The following is a 20,653-nucleotide window of genomic DNA, read 5'->3' on the forward strand; positions in this document are numbered from 1 at the left end:
TTTCTTGTCTTCAGCCTTTGTCTAGTGCGTGCAAAGTCATCAAAATAGGATTCCCTGACAATGCAGTCACCAGAGCTGACAGAGAACGCGTTATACATCTCTCAAAAAGCACAGGCTGTCAACTCTTCTGCTTTGGGAGATCGAGGCAGATGATGTAAATGAGAGAAAGGCTACTTTTATACAAATGTCATTTACCTACTCTCACAAAAGCCTTGCTTTTGCACAGAAGGGACACTGATCTGTGTTTCTCAGACCATTCTCTACACAAGTGCTTTTCCATGGTGTTACCTCATGACTCTTAGCTTATTGCCATATACAGCAGTATACTCCCAGTTTTGCTGCATCTCCACCTGTCAGTCTTGTTTTGGATTATTCCCAGGCAACAAAGTTTGAAAAACATTCATCTTATCACTTTTACTAGGATTCACCTCATATAGTTTTAGCTATATAATGGTTAGGTATTTCATTTAGCTATCTATTTAGGTGCACTTTCTAACCAGCACAAAGAAGCAGAGAATTCATCCTGCCTTAAAATATCTCATGTTTGTGGGTTGAGCTGTCCACTGAAGGTGCCTTATAAAACACACAATCTTTCCCACTCCTAGAGAGGAAGAGGATAATAAAGCCTGTAACTTCTGGAGAGGCAAAGCCAGGTGACACGTTTATTCATGCTGATAAAGTTCAAAACATAAGAGAGAGTACTTAAGATCCTTGCTTTTCTATAGTCTACATCATGAGCCACCTTTTACAAAACCCCTAAAATTCAATCCCACAGCCAAGTTAAAGCTCAATACTGTTGCTACCAGTCATTCACAGCAAACAAGGAAAATATCTGTGAATCCTTAATTTACATGTGGTTGATTTGGGAGATTAAATTTATTTGTCCACTTCTTCAGGGAAGGGTCTAGAAAGTCGTAAGGTCAGTGACAGTGAACTGCATGGTACAAAATGTGTGCTGATGCACCAGAAAGTTCAGCACACTTGTATCATAGCAACTGCAGCAAGCATTACCTTCATTTTGTGAAAGGTAGAAAATCACATTAGTAAGCCAGCTCAGTGACAAGATAAACATATTTCAGAGGACGAGAGTTTATTACAGTGCTGCACTTTCCACCGCCGGGTACAATGACACAAATAGATATGTCTTCTGCTACATTTCCAGGTAATATACACGAGTGATACAATAAAAAAAATTTAGTGTCTAAGCAATTATAATATCATACCTCGTAGGCTGTGCAAAGACATCTAAGAACCACCTCTGAAGCACTTGTCATGTATATTTCCTGTATTTTTCACTATCTAATGTGATACGGCATTTCATTGATGCTAAAAGCCATTATTCAAGCGCTCTGTACCACATGACAATATACCTTGTACAACAGTGTTAAGACTGAGAACCTTAAAAGATGGATAAAAATGTAAATAATACTAAATGTGGTTAAATTTCATCAAAGACAATATAACCTAATTGAAAGATATTTAAGAAAAAAAACCAACCAAAAAAATAAACCCCAAACCAATAAACTGGATGCAAAATGAGATATATCGGGTACTTTTACAAGCAACATGAACTTTTTATGTATGTCATGCATGTCATTTAATACTTGACCATCAGTTGTTTGAGTCTACCCTAAGACCCTGGGAACCAAGATCAAGGTTTAATTCTGTTTCTTCATGTTTGTTTGTTATTTGATTCTGTTTTAATTTCTGGTACTTCATTTCATTCTCATTTTTCTCTGTAAAACGATTCACATTTTCTAAATTCTGAAATAGTTCATCTGATTGATTGACAAAATATAAACATGTTCTCTACAGCTGAAGTTTTCAGGCAAAAATGACCATGTTTCCTTTCTATTGTGGCTTCTCTGTGTTGTTTCACACATACCACACCTCACTCACCAGTGGATTATTAGTGGGTTCTGGGAACACTCATGGCTGTCTTGGAAGATATATATAAGATTATTTTGACACGTACACTAACTGACCTTTCAGAGACATCACTACATTTATCTGGATTTTTTTTTTTTTTAATGATAGTTGCTCAAGTTGTTTTCTGAATTTGGGGGCTTTCATATCCCCAAATTTCTGCTGATACTCACTACGCCTGTAAAAACTCAGGAATAGCCAAACCCTCCTTCTCTCCTGTATGGCATTTTTCTAAGGACTTTTAGAGAAACTGATTCCTTCTTGAACTAATGGTTTGTATTGCCCTTTGAAAATACATTGTAAAAATGGGAAACTCCAAGAAAACAGACAGTATCAGCCAGCTTTTTGCATGAAGATAGATTTTAGTGCATTGTCCAGAATTGTTTGAACTTGTTCTCCACCTTTCCAGCCCTCTCTCCCTGTGTCTAGATAGCATAGTTGGTATCAGATGAGTTAATACATATTTTGGATAATGAAGATGCCTTATTTATAATTAGAAAAATGATTGATGATTCATATTCATCTGTCCTTTAAACTAGCAAATGGATGATGAACAAATCTGGTAAAATTAAATGTCCATCACCTTGAGATTGAGTCTGCGGCAAATTCGCACTGTAGTTTTTCTTCTTGTTCCTACTACACCTCATCAAAACAATATTCATTGCCAAACTGTACCTAAGGGACCTAATATAGGCTTTTAATACACTGGTTAAGATTCATCTCTCATTTTCATTTTATCTTTCATTTGTCATGCCTCCAACAGAGTTTATGACAGGTCAGGTTAGTACTGCTGCTTATTAGTGCCTGACACCACTTCCCTTTTTAAAACTACATTTTAGCTACTTATAACTTTGGAGAAATCTGCTTTTTTATTGTTGGGTGCCAGCCTCAGGTCAATTTCTTGAAAAGAAAATGATAGCAAATGCAGATCAGCTATCTGGGAGACTGAGGCTAAGACAAAAATGCCTTGTTTTGACAAGTTCTGGCAAGCTTTTCTTTGAGAAGCCCCTGGATCCTAAGAAGAACTGGAGAAGAACCTTGAAACTCAGCAAGCCATAATTTTCACAGTAAGTATGTGCATTTTGCTGTTTCTAAGAGAAATCCTCTGAAATACAGATGACTCATATAAATCCCTTCAAAATCACTGTTTGCATATGCTTGACAGATTTTTTCAGCTAACTGGCCAAAGGTTCCTCCCTACCCATCAGCTCAGCTCAGCCGGCTGGGTGTTGCCTAGTTCTGGGTTCAAATCAGCAGAAAGCAAGCACACAGCCCAGCAGTCACTGCTGTCACTGTGAATGTACTTAACAACACATTTTTTGATAACACAACCATATACTATTTTTTCTCTAGAAACACTTCATTAAATTATAGCTTGTAAGAGGTCAGCTCTAGGGGTGAATCTGAATTTTACATTAAAGCAAACTGCCTTCTGTCATTTTTCAAAGAAATTGAAAGACTTCTGTAACAAAAGGGACTATGTGAAGCATGATTGAAGTCTCTGGTGTACCAGACTCCTCACAACCTGCAGGATATTAGGTGACTGCTTTAACCAACATTTTTAATAAGCCAGACAGCAATACAGAGCTTCTAATTTTCTTTAGAGCTTAGAATCTGGCTGGCAAAGATGTAATCCACGCAAATGTATGCTTTGAGTCTATAGTTTGCTGCAGGGGTATCTAAAAATTAGGTTACTAGCAACTCAAACTGTATGTCAAAAAACATCAGCTTTTTTTTGGCCTTACTGTTGCTGTACCTCAGCTTTCCATCTGTAAAATGGGCGCAATACGTAAACAAATGAGTTTGAAATCACAATCTCTGATGTGGATATTCAGACATCACACTAAAAAGCACCTTAAAAGAGCCCCTTTCTCTTTAGAAAAATGTTCAAATGACATATGATAAATAAAATAAGGGGCTGCACATGATAAGTAACAAGGAATACACAAAATGTGAAATAACTACTTTAAAACTGAACACCCTCAATCTAAACTTTATATAAAAAAAGGACTTTAGAGATTGGGAGATGCTGCTGACCAAACTACGGTTGCCAAAAAATGTATGTGCACAAGAAATCTGAATTAAGGTTACACTGAGTGCTTTTACAACCTCATTGAGTTCACACAGCATGAGTAACATTCAGCTTTATCAACTTTATAATTCTGATAATTATTCCATCACTTCAGTCATACACAGGGCTGAATCTGAGCAGGGAAGCTGCACTGCAGTAGGAATGTCCCTTCTCCTTGGGGGCTAGAAAAAGTGTGCCCAACCAAGTGACAGACACTGAGGGGCTTCCCCCCCATCCCCTGGTTAGATTTATGGCCACTGTGTTACAACCTTCATCCAGAAACATACCTCATGCTCTTTCAGTTTGCCTGGGCTCTTTGCAGTAACGTTACCAATATTCTCTCCTGGTTAGATCTGCATTTTAATTTGATGCACGCACGTGCCTAGGAGATCATTTACACTAGCTGAAATTCACCCTCTAAGTGAGTTTCTAGCCTGCCTCTTTCGAATCTGAAGAGTTCTTGCTCATTTTGAAGCAAGAAATGAAGCTTCTACTGGAGAAGACCTCCACATTGTATCTGATGAAAGTGCTGAAAGTGAATATTGTACACACCCCGATGCTTCATAAATTGCTCCAAATGCTTCAAGAAAAGTTCCAACTCCTTGATCTCATCAAATACTCTATGAAGTTGAGGAATCCACAACAGTTGGTTTGTCTTCACTGTCACTCTCTGTCTTGCTTTCATTAGTGTGTGTTAGTACTGAAAAGATCTCTCCATAATAATCCTCTCCTTGACCTTTCTATCACATAGTTGTTCTAGAAATAGCAAGGTGTCTGAAGTCAAAACACCGGGTGCTTAACATCAGTATGTAGAACTAAACAAATATTGTAAATGTATTCCCACAAGTATTCCCTCAAATGGAAAGATAAATAACACTCAGCTGTGCTCATTACAGTTCTGCGTTTGCTTTCCGCAAGTATTTGGGGTTTTTTTTTTTGCTTGAAAATAATCAAATTCTGAGTTCACATGCTGAAATATATGAGCCAAATGAGGAATATTTATATGGGATAAGACATTTCGCACAGCAGGTGGGCAAGCAACAGAGCTCTAGGGCAAAGATTGAATGAAACAGGCCAGATAATGTTTGATCATACTAAATACACTTGAACATACTAAATACTTGATCATAAGAAAGACCTGCAGAAATACGCAACAAATTTTTCTAGGTGTTTTGTGTGACGGGTAAAAATACAAAATGCACTGCACCGGGAGAGCAACGAATCCTGAAAGTACATGACAAGAGGAAGTGGTACTAACAATCTGTGTTAGCTCCATGAATACCTAAAATATTCTGCTTTCACAGCACTTGTTTCAAAGCAGTCTCTAGTTGCAGACAAGACATGGTGGAGCACCCAACTGCCATGATTGTTCCTTCAACCCTTCCTGTTGCTATTTTTAGCATTTTCCTACAAACCCTTAAACTTGTCATCTCAGTGAAGTCCACCATAATGATAAGCTGAGTCAATGCCTGGAATTTATTTCAACAATTAGCATACTTCACTAATTTATTTTTGAGAGTGACTCCAGCCAAAGCAGCCTAAGTATGCAAATAAAAAAGCTTTTCACAAGCAGTTCATCAGACATATGAACATAGCAAGATTTCACTCAACGTTCTATAGAGTCTGCTGAAAACGTATGGTTCCCTCAGTGCATCCAGCCCTTGGCATCATCTGAGAAGATGCTGGCATTTTTTTTCTTTGGTTCATTACTGTCCTGGGTTCAGCTACAGCAGTCATTTTTTCTCCTTCTTAGTAGCTGGTGCAGTGCTGTGTTTTTGACTTTCAGCCTGGGAACAACGCTGATAACACCGATGTTTTTAGTTGTTGCTCAGTAATGTTTACTCTGACCAAGGACTTTCTCAGTCTCATGCTTTGCCAGAGAGGAGGGAAAGCCAGGAGGAAGCAGAGGCAGGACACCTGACCCAAACTGGCCAAAGGGGTATTCCATACCACAGCACGTCATGCCCAGTATAGAAACTGGGGGGAGTTACCCGGAAGGCCCAGATCGCTGCTCGGGTCGGGCTGGGTATCGGTCGGCGGGTGGTGAGCGGTTGTGTCCTTTTCCCTTGTTATTCCTCTTATCATTATTACTGGTAGCAGTAGTGGTTTGTATTATACCTTAGTTACTGGAGAGCTGTTATCTCAACTCGTGGGAGTTACATTCCTTCGATTCTCCTCCCCATCCCTCCGGGAGCGGGGGGAGGAAGGAAAAGGGGGGGAGTGAGCGAGCGGCTGCGTGGTTCCAAGTTGCCGGCTGGGTTTGAACCACGACAGTTACCCATTTTTGAGAGCAGAAGCAGGAACTACAGCTTGGAGAATACAGCTCTAGAAAACAAAATGAAAACCTTTCCTCTTAAACCATTCATCTCATCAAAATAACTGTTCTATCTAGGGAGGTTTGTAACTCTGAATGAAAAATAGCACTTTATTTGTCACATGCTTTGTACTGCACATGCCAGGCGTTAGATCACAGTAGTAGACCTACAGTCCTTGTGTGTCTTGCTTAGGAACAAGAAATCCTTAGTCACATTCTTGTTAATGCCAGTGGCACACATGTATCCCCAGGGACTTGTGTATTGATTTGGGCTTCAGGGAATCTGAACAAACACATTTAGCAAAACAACCTTTAGTTGCTTTTTATAAGAACTCTGAGCTTCTAAACTTTTCTAAATCATTCCTTACCATAGTGGCTACATACAGGGCAGTGCCCACATGCATTTCTGCTGCTGGGGAAAACTGTCTTAGAGATAAGATAACCGAGATCACGACAGAAGACAGGGCTACATAACATACAGGCCTAAACAGAAACTTGACTCCTGAGTGTGCGTTTGAGGATCTACAAATCCATACTAAGATCAGATCAAAGATGAGCAGTGAGGTGTTTTCCCTTCCTATGGCTGCAAACAGCTGGCTGGTTTATGTCAATGACTCCTCAGATGATGCAGGTCTCCACATCCCTCTCTTAAGAGTCCCTGGATGTCTGTACACAATTGTTCATAGAAATAGTAGATGTATGAGAAACACAAGTTATGATTAGTATAGCCTCCTTCCACATTTGCCAAATAACATGCTGGTACACTAGTCTACTGCAGTGGCTAGGACAGGGACATCCTCAAGTATATTGGACAGTTACTTAAATAAGCCAATAGTGCCCTAAAAAAGAAAAATCTCCGAATTTAGCCACCTGTGAAGTGAGCGGCTACCTGGAGTGTAAGACAATTTATGTCACTGATGTGCAAGGCATCTATATTAAGTATGAGTTAGGAAATCGAAGGTTGTCATTTAAGCCATTAGTCAACAGACAAAGAACAATCAGGAAAGACTGGAGAGAGATCAGAGAGGTAGAGGACCCAAACTAAATGCCCACAGTGGAAAGCTTGAACTTAGTACACCTTTCTTTGCTCATACAAGACCTGCAAGAGGAAGACAGAACTCACAGACCATCAGTCTGTGCTTAAGGTAGTCCCACAACATAAAATCCATAAAAAAGTGAATGCAATACACAAATCAGCCTCCACAACACACTCCACAGAGGTGGACGTTTCTTCTCTACAGCACACAGTAAAGTGCATATTAAGATGCAGTCCAGCCTGCTACCATCCTCTCTGACACCCATACCTCAGGACATGTTTCAGGAGAGCAAGGCAGGATTCACCCTAAAATAAAGACTTTATAGCAACCCCCCCAATTGACTTTTCAGAACAGAAATGATCTCTTAGATCATTAAGAAGAAAAGATAAGAAAATAATTGGACTGTTGTTACTCAAAGGAACTTCTCACTAGGCAATCTCATGATTGCCAGCCAATATATCAGCGGGCAACCATTCTCCTTCAAAGTTCAATTCATCATGAATTAATCTGTCCTAAATCTTTTCCTGTGAGCTCAGCTGCTTACTATTCATAAAACAACTACACTGACCCTTCACAGACAGATTCAAGATAGCACAGAGTTCATAAAATCAATACTTTCTTTTAAGCCACAGACTGTGAGAGCTAAAGCCCAGGCTCTGCATCAAACCAGAAACTTGCAGGGCCTATGAATTTCATTATAGCTATTTTATCCTCATAGCTAAATGAAAACATAGCCAGTTGGACTCATGCTTCACCACCTTTTCGTCAGCAAGTGTAATATATTACCTGTCATACCCAAACAAGGCAACCACTGAAGTGTTAATCCTGAGTTACTTTGAGGTCATGGACAGAAAATCATGCCATGTGCATTTCAAAATGCATGCATTCAGCATATTCTAAGGAAAACTGTTTGCAATTATAAAGAATAAATGCATCTGCTTTCATGCACTATCACGTTGGGAGGATTTTTTATTTCATGTTTGAAATAAGAAGATCCAATTAGAAAATAATACCCTACTACAGAAATTACTTTTAGCCCAAGAGCACAATTAGAGCAAAATGCATTTAGCAAGGTCACTGTATTTCCATATTTCTTCTTCAAAGCATTTAATAAGTGCTTTAAGAAATAATTTGGTTTTAGGTCCTGCAGGAAAAAAAAATTAATCGATGGAAGATTTACATTTCTTGTGATAATTATACATACCTTGCAAAACCTGCATACCCGCACCTCAGGATCTGAGTAAGTCTTTGCCAGAACCCTTTCTGCCTCCACTTATTTCTGAATAGAACGTTCAATCTGACATGATAGGGACAGCAGAAAGTCATTAACTGTCCCTAAATTCATAACAGAATGTATCAACAATCAGAAGAAGGGACTTTGGAAAATGGAATTTAGGCAAGTGTTACTTGAAAAAAATAATAAATATCCAACTAGAAAGATCTTTTATTTCTAGAATGTACAGTTCTTTTGCATGAGGCAGATAAACAGCACTCATTTTTAATTACATTTTGAACAGTCTGTGGAAAATAGTAAAACATGGGCTGAAGCAAGATGTAAGGATGTAATTCCATCAGGAACTGTTGACAATATCGTAACAAACCAAGGGAGAAAAGCTTTTGATGGAATTATCTTCCCGCTGCTGTCTGTTGTGTTTTTAATACACTGTTTGGATCCAAGAGATGTTGAAATTTTTCAAATGCAGATTCAGACAAGTTAATTAACATCAGTTGAATAGACATAAATAAACAAATTACAGTGCCTATACAGTTCTTCAGAAGACAAACACAATATAAAACTCTATTCCTTGTTACCTTATCACTTTAAGAAGTAAAAATGTCATTCTTCACTTTGTATATGGTCAATTCACATCCCCAAAAGTGAAGAAAGAAATGAGATCCTGGAAGCATAAAGAAACATCTCATGGGATCCACATTTGTATTTGAAGGAAAATCATACAGAAACCAGCACCTTAAACACCCTGGGATAAGCAATTTGCCATTCACCTTTGCAAACTGCCAGTCAAGAGCTTCAGCTGGAAGGAGGTACTGAAAAATCAAAGCACTTTACTCAACCTTGTCTTTCTGATGAAGCTGAGTAAAGAAGTATACGAAGAAACCAAACAGATCTTCCAGATAATTGTTCAGAGGACATCTGTTCCCAGTAATTATTTGTCTGATGTCAAAGTTGTGACTAATTGGTAATCTCTTCTGCTGTCCATGGTCTCTCAAGCTTTAAGAATATTTATTGTTAGAACTACCTGTCCTATTTTGGCTTATGTGCAGAAACTAGGATTTATTTTTCCTGCTTGTAACTGATGAAATACAGTCTGAAGGAAAAAAGTGTATATAACTGTGCTAGCAGAATGATGAGAAGTAAGTATTCATTCTGGTCATGATACTCATCCTACAAATCTCCATGAAATAGCAAAGACTTAAACCCTGTGCTTTTATGCAGCTTTGCTCTTGGGAGTAAAGCAAGGTTGGTTTTGGTTTTGGTTTCTGAGAGACATTTGTTACCCCACATTGTCCTTTGCTGCGGATGGAAAGATGTGGCAGGCAGAGATTAAACCAGAATTGTTATATTTAATTTGTACTTTCATTTCTTTTTGTTTAAATAATCCTCTACAATTGTAAGCTGACAGTACTACCTTAGTGCAGGACACCTCCTGTCCTTGTCACCTCGTTGCAGCAGTCCTTGATAACCTTCTTACCCTCTGGAATAACGTGGTCTCAGAGCTCACAGCCCTGTGCTGACAGATATCTGACAAGCAGGGAGCACCCAGGACTGGGACACTTCCCACCACACATGAGCACAGTCAGAAATACAGCCCTTTTGATAGCATGGGATGAATTTTATCTGGGAAGAAAATGGAAGCAATGGGATTCCTCCCACATACCCTCATACAATGTAGTTTTTCCCTGCAGGTATCAAGACAAGGTGATGGTTTGCTCAGTTTAGCAACAAGTTGCAACTGTTCGATGCCTCAAGGGCTTCTGAATAAAAATCTTCACCGCTGAAACTATATAAGAGCTTGATCCACAAAAATATTTTCAGATAACAGGGTAAGCCTATTATCTGAAGCCTAATAGGCTCACTTGCTTGCAATCAGCGTCATGACAACAACCTGTCGGAACAGGACAAGTTAAGCAGAACACAAAGCTGTTTCTTCTGCTTTTGTTCACCAGGATTCGCACTTGTTGCTCCTTTCCCAGATCTGCTGTGTGAAGACCCAGATTACTGCTTTAGCAGGAAGTAGGAAGGGACTTTCTCCTGCTTCTGCATGACCTGACTTTTAACATCATTTAGTAAGGAATGAAGGCTTCAGTGATAATACCCTCTGTGCATCTGGCCTTCAGGCCCTTGCTCATCCCTGCTGCCTGGCTGATTTTAACAAAACTTTGCAGAAAACATAAAGGCTTAAAAAAATATAGTTTGTAACTCTCATGCAAATACACAGTCATATGAAGACAGAGGCAAAGTAGAAGTCTTGCTGAGAGGAAATGTGCAAAATGGATTAAATATAGCAGACATACATGATTCCACAGACAATACCAGACTGCTGGCTTAGGCATATCTTTATTCTCTGTGTAATATAATAGGCTCATGGAACATTTTTATTCAGGTTTGAGATTTGGAGGTTTTTCCCTGATTTTTAATTCGTCCTAGCTTTTTCACCCATGAAGGCTGAGTTTAGAAAACATGGATTTCAGAACACAACTTATTTGCATTTAGTCATCCTAGCTTTGATTTGATTCTTTTTTTTCACTTCCCCAACTGTTCAATACGTTTTCATTCTGCATTAAAGAGCTATTTGGGCATTTAGATTATTGACATTGGTTAGTTTTAGATAATTTCTGTTTGAAAAGTTTAATGTTATATTTAATCCTGACTTGTACCAGGCTTTTGCAGCAATTTTAAATGCTATTCATTTGCACCTCATTTTACACTGCTGCTTTTCACATGGTCATTAACAGCAATTATTGAGCAATTGTATTTTAATTCTGTTCAGAGATCTCAACTAGGATCAATTCTATCACCAGAAGTTTCCACATATATTTGTTATTCCACATACCAGTGCTACTCAATCTTTGTCAGGCCCATAATCTCTTAAGAACTACATGTGCCATGTGTTTATCATCTTCCCAATGAGGGTAGGAGCTAATTTACTTCAGATTCAGCCCAATCCTTATCTAATTTTTAGGAGTCTGGAGAAACGAGGGTTGTACGAGTAAGTTGCAGGCCAGATAAATTGCTCAGGTTTCTGGAGTATGACAGGGCAAAATATTATGGAACTATGTGGATATAAAGCTAGCTGGAAATTTAAAATCAAAACATATTTGACAATATGCTGATTTGTTGATAGAAAATGAAACATCTCACAATATAAAAATACCATTATTTCCTCCAAAATGGAAAAACTTAGGAACTAATTTATAAATTTCAGTCAACCTATAATTATGTTGTCATGTTAAAATAAGAAATGACACTTTTTTGCACTGTGTAACCAGGCGTAGTAGAACACTGCAAATATTCTTTTTATATCTTAGTTTTCAGATGTTTAATTTACTTCATTTAATATTTCAAATCATTGTGGAAAACTCTCCTTAATATTGAACAAAACTGCCTTTTCTAAATTGAAGCATTTTCAATTAAATACAATACTATATGCTAGTCATATGAAAAAAATGTATAGATAAAATAACAAAGGATAGCATAAAATAGATGCTTGAAATTAAATTTCATTTTTCTTAAATCAAACATACTTAATTTCTCTTGGTACAAATTAAAAAAACATTTCATTCATGATTTGGGGCCTATAAGGATGCTGGGGAGGGACTCTTCGTTAGGGACTGTAGTGGTAGGACAAGGGGAATGGGTTTAAACTTAAACAGGGGAACTTTAGGTTAGATATAAAGAAGAAGTTCTTCACAGTGAGGGTGGTGAGGCACTGGAATAGGTTGCCTGAGGAAGTTGTGAATGCTCCAACCCTGGAGGTGTTCAAGGCCAGGCTGGACAGAGCCTTGGATGACACAGTTTAGTGTGTGGTGTCCCTGCTCATGGCAGGGGTGTTGGAACTAGATGATCTTAAGGTCCTTTCCAACCCTAACTATTCTATGATTCTGTGATTTCATGCAAAACCAGAACCAAAATATGAGAAAGTCCTTTAAAAAGAAATGGCAAATTTTGATATAATCTCTAAAGGTACACAACTAACAACAATCACTAGGTTTTATGCACCCTAAACTTTTCGGTATTCTTCCTGTGACAGATGTCTCCTGAAGACATTGCTGCATTCTTTATTGTAAACAGTTTTCTTCAAAAAAGAACCCAAAGCCTTTAGAAAATTGTGATCCTTTGGCTGGATAACAGAATATTTCCCTTGGCTGTTTTTAGCTCAAAGGTCAGAGAAACAGCACATTAAAACCACCCCTTTCAGCTGAAAATGTGGCAGCACTAACATATCTCACTATGAGTTCTCTTCCCAAGGGATGAAAGTCCCAAAAATAGTATGATCGCCAGAGCAACTCAAAAAGAAAAATGGTGATCATGGATTCAAGACACTCTTGACACAGCTTGTCAGCATGGTGTGAATGTCAGGTTTTAGAAAGGGGACCCATTTCAGCCTTTAAGCATCTTCAGCAGGGGAAAAACAATGCCTGGTCTCCTTGTAGGCACATAAGTAACTGCTGGAGTGGATTTACTCCTCTAATATGTCAGGATCTACCAAACATTTAAGGAATTTGGTTCTGGCTGTTTTTCAGGGATTCTGGGTGACTAGGGAGTGCACTGAGGTCAGCACCAAGGGGCAGAAAGAGGATTTTGTGATGGGACAAACAAGAAGTGGTGAATGATGGTGACGAAAGTCCTCTGGCTGGTCCTCCCCAGCTCACCATGGCCATGTATGTGTGATTGGGAAATGGCAGATACAGACAGTAGGGGAGGAGACTTTGGCACTTGAGAAGTCTTGTTTACCCACTAGGGTGTGCGTGCCAGGCCCATTGCATCCTGCTGGAGACAGAGTTATCTTCTGGGCACTGGCAGCAGGGTCCCTCCAGGAAGGCCACTTTGCTGCAGAGGATACCTCAGCTCAGACCCAGTTTAAACATCTTTCAAAAATCATGATTACACTGGGGCTGCAGGCAAGATACATTGTAAGTGGAACTTATCCTTGCAACTATGTGAATTTTTAATTAACTTCGGTAATATGAAAAGCGAGTTTGGTATTTATTGTTACCACCCCAAAAAAACAAAAGGATGTGTGCACACTGTTTTTTCAATGCTGTTTTTCCATGTGAAAAAGACAAAAATGTACTGCAATGGAGAGGTATGAAGCCTGCAATTCTTCTGGAAAGAGAACAGAAAGGAGTAGAGTCCTTTCTACCACCTGCTAGGAGAACTAAGAATGAAAATACTCATCTGCAATGTTGCAGAAAGAATGAGGATTCAAGAAAGACATCAAAAGACCAGACACCAAGAGATTGTGGGAATATGATGGATTGCAGCTGAGATGGATGCCAAGCTCAAATCCTGCATAAAAACGAGGATGGATGTTACCTACAAAGGTCAGAGCTCTAGACATTAACAGGGAGCAAAAGTTTGGAGAAGTGAATTGCTGCATCATCTCTAGCTCAGACACATACAGCTGAGACTAAGGGCACTGCAGAGAGTGACACAGGACCTGCAGCAAAAATCCTCCCATGCAATCCTAGCAGAGCAAGTATGTTGTCTTTACATTATTCAAGTACTTTGTGTACTTTTCACCTGAAATGGCCCTGCTCTCTCACATTTAACCTAAAATTCAGATAATCTTTGCTCTCTGACAGACCACATAAAATTATCAGAAGCAGCAGAAATTAAAGGGTAGAGGCTATCACAATACTGAGAACAGGCTATGGCAGGCTGGAAACTCTACCTTTTAAAAAAACCCCTTACCTCTTAAAATCCCCAACACTCACAATAGGTACTACTACTGATCACAGGTCTTCTACAAAGAATCAAAATTTATAATATCTATAGCTATTTCCCTTATAAAATGTCTTCATTTCCATACCTGACACCCTTCCCCCTTTCAATTTCCAGGAAAGGTATAGGGTAACTGGCATAAATATAGTCATGAAAATATCCTAAATTTATTTTGAAGGACTACAACTGGGTTAAAAGACTAGCTTACCTTATACTGGGTAGCAATCAAGACTATTATGCTAAAATATAACAGACAGGACCATCTATGGAAGGAGTAACTTTTATGTAAGTATTTAATTGCTAAGAAATAAATGAAGGCGACCATTTTCCCTTGCAGTAGTGCAGAAGCAACCCCTGCAAAAACTGCTCCCTTTTCTTGACTATGGTGCTCCAGCCACAGCAAAGGTGAAGGAGCAGCAGTATCATGGAGGTAATTCTTCAATCTTCTTGCTACATTTTTTGACTTTTTCCAAAGAAGAAGAAAACCAGAGAGAACAGCTACAGGACCTCTGACCTCCTTCCATTTTTTGCTAACTCACTAACTTAATAAAGATGCTTGCTCTTTTATCCTTCATTCAAAGTTCTGGTTTTCAGGTGGCACTTCTAAAATTGCCATTGCATCTAGCAGCTTTATAATGAGGGACCTGATCCATGTGCTGGTTTAAGCACGCACTGGCTTTTGGCCTCAGGTTCATTCTTCAGAAAGCTAGGCATTAAGACTAAATGCCACTGAAATTAATGCTGGTGAAGAGTAACAACAAGAGAGTCCCAAATGAAAGTCTAAGTCCAAAGCCTGTTGCAGTAGTCTGCAAATAGGCTTGTTTATGGCTTGACCAACTATTGGCTGCTGCTCCCATGTACTGAAAAGAGAATGCGACTGTTACAGATACTTGCAGAAAACACCATAGGTTTCCTGCTTGTTATGACAAATAGGCAGACTCGATTGGGTTTTTATTCACTTATTCAAGCTTTTTCTTTGAAAAAATCTGATTTCTCCCTCCTCTTACTAAAATGGCTACAAGTCAGTCATGGTCTGCCTATAATATGGCAAAGTCTAAGAGCCTCCTGAGACCAACGAGCTGCTCAGCCTCCGTTCTTTTGCTGTAACACTGCTATTAAAATCATTCAGCATAGTTGAACATGACAGACTGCTGGTTCAGGCCTCTGGTCACACTCAAATCTGTCAAATGCAATGGTTTACACTTGGGAATGCTGGAGTGTACAACCCTGGGAAATAAACAAGCCATTAAGGGCTCTTCCCTAGATTGTACAGTGTATAAGTCCATCTCATTATATATTTCTTCCTTTCCACTATCAAAATTAGCCTGCTAGTAGAAGTCAAGGTATTTGCTTGTTAATAAATAAATAAAATATAAATCTGACATCTACTGATATTTTATTCTTTTCTCTTATCAAGTACTTCAGTATAGGTTTTTCTAACAAATTTTTGGCTCTTTGGTTGTTTGGTTTTTATGATACACAGCCTTCTAACTTCAGAATTTGTCTGAAGAAAATATTCACTATTTTATTTATAGTTTTATTACTGGAAGTCATTTATTTTAAAATCCCTTACTTGGGACACTCACAAAAGCAGAAGTCTCTTGGGGGAGAAACAAACCAAAGTGAGATGTAAATCAGTTTGACAAAATAAATTTGAAATTGAAAAGCAAGAACAACTGACAAATAAAGAAATGTATTTCATAAAGTAGTGCACAACTAAATGCCTGAGCCTAGGTGGCCTTTTAAAAAGAATTAGGAATACATGGGGATAATGTGGATATACATTTTTGTATTAGAATAAACATAAAAAAACCCCTTTATGTTCTGAGGTATATATCACCCCTAAACATCCTTGCCCTGGGATTAGCATTTTCCTAGGACTTTCCCTTAGAGAAAAGAGATTCCCTTTGTTATTAGACCATAACTTAGAGGGTTTTCAGCTCTCATTTCTGAATGATTCAAAATACCAAATTTAATGATATTATGTAGCATCATTTTTCTTTCTGACGTGTAGGATTTGGGTAGAGATCCAAACTCTCAAGTGTAGATATCTAACAATGTAACACCTAAGCAGTTAGGGACATCATCAAATGGCCTTATTTTCCCAGTTATTGCATACCCTTCAGTCTTTTGAGAGACAGATAGAGAATTATAGTGAATAGTACAGCTAGCCACTGAAAGCATGAAGGCCTTCTATTGCCTTTGCACTCCCAGATATGAGACAGATTAATGTACCCCTTTACATTACCTGAATGTATTTTTTAGTCTCTTTTCAAAGTTTGACAGGGAGGAGTGGGTTTACTGCTGAGTCCTAAGTCTCCATCTTTTACACATTGCTGCTTTTTATTTCTCTGAAATCAATGAACTTTACAAATACTGAAGAAAATTTAATGGGAAACTACTAAAATGCTCTGTTTAATGTTGCTTGAAAAGATTCTTCCATTTCGGAGTTAAGCATTTTTAAGTCAGGTTCTGAATGCGCGGTACGTCAAACTTGACAGCTTTTCCCAAAGAAAGGTTGTGCTTGATGATTATTTTAGGGGAGCATGATCTGATGAATATTCATGTTCCAAACCTAAACTCACTAGCTCCCAGCTCTTCAAACTAATCATTTTGTTTCCTCTGCCTTTTGGAGCGGGTACTAAGCGCTCCTTGCAGAAAGGCTGGGTGACAAACAGAAAGTAGAAATGTTGAACTGCCTTTCAAGACTAGATCTTCCCTCCTGAGCTAAGCTCTACAGTTCTGTAGCAATCTATATGTGGATCCGCCCAAACGGCGTTTGGCTTAACTAGTCTAGTTCCTAAATTGATGATGTTGTTAAAATGATTTGGGAGCTGTGTACAAACCCTGAGGTCTCCTGTTACTATTTGCATAGTATATTTGCATACTATCTGCAATGTCATTAAAATCAGTGGAAGTTTGTGATGCATACCTTTTAACAGCTCACTCTCCACACTGAAGTTTAGTTTTTGGGAGTGGGAAGAAACATCTATAGCAATCTGCAATTGCTCTCCTAACAGTTAAGAAAATTTCTATTTTATGTTGCAATGTACTGCAGTATCATAGGAGTGTACAGAGCTAGTAAAACTCCCCAAGTTCTGAGCCCTCTGAATGACTGCATAGAGAAATATAACATGAAGCTGGTGTAAGAAAAAACATAACCCAGATGGAGGAATCTAGTGCAGTATAAAACAAAGTTAGTGTTCTTAAGTGGGACCAGACTGTCAGTTCATCAAATTCAGATAGCACCCTTAATGCCACTGCAGACAAGGCCTGGCAACCCAGGTACTATTAAATGCAAATGGAAAGCTGGCAATCACTTTTTATTTCTTGTAATTCAGGTGTCATTTCGCAAACTGCTGCTTTCTCATACACTCCCATTTACATATTCTCGCTGTGTATGTAGGCTTCAACGTACAACCTAGTAAGTTTGCAACATGCAGCACTGTGAAAGATAAGTCTTTGAAATGGGGTGACATTTCAGGGTGAACTGCTGAGCTGTCATTTTTCTAGCAAGCTATATTTCATAGCCAATACTACCTTGTGCAACTGAGTGAAATTTTCTCCTAAGGCCACTTTATGCTACATTATTCTATGAATCTTTAGAGAACCTACACCCCAATGACTAATCACTCAAAGTCCTAAGTAATGAGATCTTCAGTTACTCCCATTTAAATGGGATGCAAAAGTTATTAGGATTGAACACGAATTCTCGGTGAGATCTAGATAAGCACAGAATACTGTATGGAACTTCAAAAATAAAAACCCAAAGGAGCTTTCTATAGCTTAAAAAACTGTCAGTAGATAAAGGTCTTTCATTTTCCCTTGCTTACCCAGCAGTGCTGTGCTTGCTCAAGATTTTCTATTTGGAAACATCACAAACAAATAATGTTGGGAGCAGGAAGAAGGAAGGAGAGCAGCTGACAGTCCCATCGACGTGACAGCTGCCTGGCAGTGGTGATTAGAAGCCAGGAGCAGTGTTGGTAGGTGAAGATAAGCAAGAGACAGTAAGCAAATCCTACTTATACCTGCCAATGACTAGTCTACCCGAGTCCAAACCTCTGTAGGCTAGATGTGACCTCGCCTCCCCCAGTGACAACCCTCCCTTGTGTACTGCAGCAGTGATCTTTTCCTGTGGGTCTCAGCAGCTCTAATCCAAGCTGTCAGACATCCCAGGAACCACCTCTATCGTTAACCTTCATACAAAAACCTTAGGTTTTGTGATAAGCAGAATTAGAGGCTGCTGCCCGAATTAAATCATTAAGGCCAAATGAGTTCATTGACATTGTGTCACTACAATGAAGAACCCAATCTCAACTGTTGTAAAACATATTGATTAAAAGAAAAGATTTTAAAGAAGTGGCTGCAGTTATTTTCAAGAAAATGCCTGCAGAAAAAATTGAACCGGAAAATGGCATTCTGAAAAATTAGCTTATTTTGATTTAAGCTGAATTATTTTACCTAACTTCAATCTCTCTGTTTTCTAATCAGTTTACTGTGAATTGCTCTGATTTAATTCAATATTCAGCTGTTTGATAGATGAAAACATCCTTAAGTATTTTTCTTCTACTATAGTGTATATTTTGTCATTCTTCTATGACTATTTCCATTAACTTAATGATATATTAACAGTGTAATGAATATTAAAACATCATCAGTGACAACAATCACTACAGAATACCACAATTCTCCTGTTTCCTCTTGGTTTATGTGCCAAAAGAATTTCAGAATCACTAACTCGTTTCAGTTTACCATTTTGTCTAGCAAAATGTTTATTACAACATGCTCTAGGGATTAGCATTCAACAGGTGGACCACCTACCCTGTGTACATGGTGATGGAGATTCCTCTCCTTGATTAGATAAGGAGCTTTTTCTGAGTTCTCACATAGCAGGACTGGGAGACCTCTCTGTTATTTTATAGAAGAAATTTACTATCAGATAGAGGGGAGGTACTGAAAGCTTTAATAAATAGTTTTTTCCAGAAATCTATAGTAAATGCAAGGGAGCAGCACTGCTGAAAAGCAGCAATATGCCTGGAATGTTCTGTTTCGCCACATCTTGGCTGTTTGTCAAATGTAAAATGTTTCTCTCTGCACATGAGGATTGTGTAAATAATATACACTTGAATGTATTGAATAAAGTGTCAGGATTACTAAGCAATGTTTTCTTGATTCCCCATGCGTTGTGTTCCCATAATGTGGTTCTGCATTTGACTCTTGGATTGACTGATACTGCCTTCCTGCCTTCAAGAATTCACCAAGCATCATTTTAAAGTGTTCTCCTGCTTTTCCTCTTCAAATGTTAGGATGCCTCTTGACCAGATGCATCAGGCTATACATTTATCTGGGAACATTTCTCCCTGTTGTTGTTACTAAGTGCTAACTGTACCTTGAAAATTAACCACTGCCTTACAGAAAATCAGTGGATTGCTTTACCAAAACGGACACAAACATTACTGTTTGATAAAAGCACCTTTTCTAAATCAATTTTTGTATGATTATGAAATCTATCACTTCTCTTATTCTACTGTGATCTTTTTATCGTTGTTTTTATTGAACTTAGACTATATTCTCATTTCCTTTGACTCCCACCTCCGTATTATTTTGCTTTGCTTTTTTGCCTTGCATGTTTCAACTGCTTTCCTGATTGCTATCTATCTCACATATATTTCTTTAAATTTCCACCTTCTACCATTTACTGCTTTTATTTTAATTATTTTAGTAAATCATTTTTCTGTATTTCAAAAAAACTATAAAAATCCCACCCCTGTGAGAAGAGGCAATTTAACAAGTTGCTGTGAGCAGACCATAGAATTGTTACTAAGGGAAATAGAATACTCAAGGTGAGAACAGACAGCCAAATATCATTATTTAGCAACAGTGCAGAATTAGACTGGATGGAACAACAAAGAATTTCTAACTTCACAGCCCTACCTTTTCAGTACAAAATGCCCTCAATTAACTTTTTCATGAACAACTGTTCTTTCCATCTGCTTAAAGAAGGCTATGACAAGGAGGAGTTCTGCTGAAAAAAAAACGTAACAGTGTTTTGAAAGAAGAGCATGACTGAGTCATTAAGGAATAACATTAGGTGTTGGCTTTGACTGAATTTGAACAATGGCTGTAAAGTTAATCTGGGTGATTATCATTAGTAGTCATCATAAGATATATTATGGTATCTTCTAGAAAGAATACCCAAATATTTCGGTTGAATATGCTGCCTGCACACTGGAGCAATATGCAACTAAGAGGTTTTGCCCTTGAAAGGTTATGATTTCCAAGCATTTAGGACACAACAGATAGAGAAAACAGCCAGGGTAAGCACAGAAGCATCAGTAGTG

At 38.4% G+C, this 20,653-nt stretch overlaps 1 protein-coding gene across 1 annotated transcript in view; it reads right to left on the reverse strand.

Moving 5' to 3' along the window:
• LOC104408760 (neuron navigator 3-like) overlaps positions 1–20,653 on the reverse strand; it is a 263,938-nt gene that overhangs the window by 67,029 nt on the left and 176,256 nt on the right.

Source organism: Nestor notabilis, unplaced genomic scaffold (assembly GCF_000696875.1).
Source record: "Nestor notabilis isolate BGI_N333 unplaced genomic scaffold, ASM69687v1 scaffold287, whole genome shotgun sequence".
Lineage (NCBI taxonomy): Eukaryota > Metazoa > Chordata > Aves > Psittaciformes > Psittacidae > Nestor > Nestor notabilis.